Below are 2,555 nucleotides of genomic sequence, written 5' to 3'. Positions count from 1 at the left end.
CCTTCAGGATTTTGCTCTACGGAAGGGGGTGCACAAAAGTGTTCGTAATCAACCTCGGATTGTACTTTTCATCATCTAGGGGCACCGTAGGGACCGAAAAAAGTGGTTTCGCATGATAGTCCACCTCGACCCATGTCGACCCTTGCGCGACCCCGACCTTCAGGATTTTGCTCTACGGAAGGGGGTGCACACTTGTGCGACCCCGACCTTCAGGATTTTGCTCTACGGAAGGGGTCGCACAAAAGTGTTCGTAATCAACCTCGGATTGTACTTTTCATCATCTAGGGGCACCGTAGGGACCGAAAAAAGTGGTTTCGCATGATAGTCCACCTCGACCCATGTCGACCCTTGCGCGACCCCGACCTTCAGGATTTTGCTCTACGGAAGGGGGTCTACTTGTGCGCAACCCTGACCTTCAGGATTTTGCTCTACGGAAGGGGGTGCACAAAAGTGTTCGTAATCAACCTCGGATTGTACTTTTCATCATCTAGGGGCACCGTAGGGACCGAAAAAAGTGGTTTCGCATGATAGTCCACCTCGACCCATGTCGACCCTTGCGCGACCCCGACCTTCAGGATTTTGCTCTACGGAAGGGGGTGCACACTTGTGCGACCCCGACCTTCAGGATTTTGCTCTACGGAAGGGGTTGCGCACAAGTGTTCGTAATCAACCTCGGATTGTACTTTTCATCATCTAGGGGCACCGTAGGGACCGAAAAAAGTGGTTTCGCATGATAGTCCACCTCGACCCATGTCGACCCTTGCGCGACCCCGACCTTCAGGATTTTGCTCTACGGAAGGGGGTCTACTTGTGCGCAACCCTGACCTTCAGGATTTTGCTCTACGGAAGGGGGTGCACAAAAGTGTTCGTAATCAACCTCGGATTGTACTTTTCATCATCTAGGGGCACCGTAGGGACCGAAAAAAGTGGTTTCGCATGATAGTCCACCTCGACCCATGTCGACCCTTGCGCGACCCCGACCTTCAGGATTTTGCTCTACGGAAGGGGGTGCACACTTGTGCGACCCCGACCTTCAGGATTTTGCTCTACGGAAGGGGTTGCACAAAAGTGTTCGTAATCAACCTCGGATTGTACTTTTCATCATCTAGGGGCACCGTAGGGACCGAAAAAAGTGGTTTCGCATGATAGTCCACCTCGACCCATGTCGACCCTTGCGCGACCCCGACCTTCAGGATTTTGCTCTACGGAAGGGGGTCTACTTGTGCGCAACCCTGACCTTCAGGATTTTGCTCTACGGAAGGGGGTGCACAAAAGTGTTCGTAATCAACCTCGGATTGTACTTTTCATCATCTAGGGGCACCGTAGGGACCGAAAAAAGTGGTTTCGCATGATAGTCCACCTCGACCCATGTCGACCCTTGCGCGACCCAGACCTTCAGGATTTTGCTCTACGGAAGGGGGTCTACTTGTGCGCAACCCCGACCTTCAGGATTTTGCTCTACGGAAGGGGGTGCACAAAAGTGTTCGTAATCAACCTCGGATTGTACTTTTCATCATCTAGGGGCACCGTAGGGACCGGAAAAAGTGGTTTCGCATGATAGTCCACCTCGACCCATGTCGACCCTTGCGCGACCCCGACCTTCAGGATTTTGCTCTACGGAAGGGGGTGCACAAAAGTGTTCGTAATCAACCTCGGATTGTACTTTTCATCATCTAGGGGCACCGTAGGGACCGAAAAAAGTGGTTTCGCATGATAGTCCACCTCGACCCATGTCGACCCTTGCGCGACCCCGACCTTCAGGATTTTGCTCTACGGAAGGGGGTCGACTTGTGCGCAACCCCGACCTTCAGGATTTTGCTCTACGGAAGGGGGTCGACTTGTGCGCAACCCCGACCTTCAGGATTTTGCTCTACGGAAGGGGGTGCACAAAAGTGTTCGTAATCAACCTCGGATTGTACTTTTCATCATCTAGGGGCACCGTAGGGACCGAAAAAAGTGGTTTCGCATGATAGTCCACCTCGACCCATGTCGACCCTTGCGCGACCCCGACCTTCAGGATTTTGCTCTACGGAAGGGGGTGCACACTTGTGCGACCCCGACCTTCAGGATTTTGCTCTACGGAAGGGGTCCTCTCTGTACAAGGTTTAGGGGTACATTTTCACCCAAAAACCACTATCGCTCAACCGAAACAACTCCTCGACATGTGTCTTCTCTGTGAATTTGGCCCCGATCTGACGAGAAGTTTTCGAGATATGCCCCTCTGAAGGTACATATTGGGACTTAGCCGATTTTCACCCATTGCGGTGTCTATGGGGTGTTGGGAATCGCTCTACCGACCAGCCGGTTGGAGATATCGTTTTGCGGTCTTCGGCGCGTTTGCTAAACTCTGTAATGCCTACTTTTTGTCCATACACACAACACCTCGCAGAGTTCTCCTTCTGCCAGATATAGCGCGTGCCCCTTTGTTCGTGCACCATTTTGCCCGTTTTTCGCACATTGCCTCGAAACCATGCATTCGACGGTTTTGCGTCCCAAGCACCGATGTTAGAACACCACCGTGGCTAACTTTCGTCCATATACGCCAACTCCGTGCA

Source organism: Anopheles nili, assembly GCF_943737925.1.
Source record: "Anopheles nili chromosome X unlocalized genomic scaffold, idAnoNiliSN_F5_01 X_unloc_18, whole genome shotgun sequence".
NCBI classification, from domain to species: domain Eukaryota; kingdom Metazoa; phylum Arthropoda; class Insecta; order Diptera; family Culicidae; genus Anopheles; species Anopheles nili.
The sequence above is the reverse complement of the archived record's forward strand: the minus strand, read 5'-3'. Positions refer to the sequence as shown.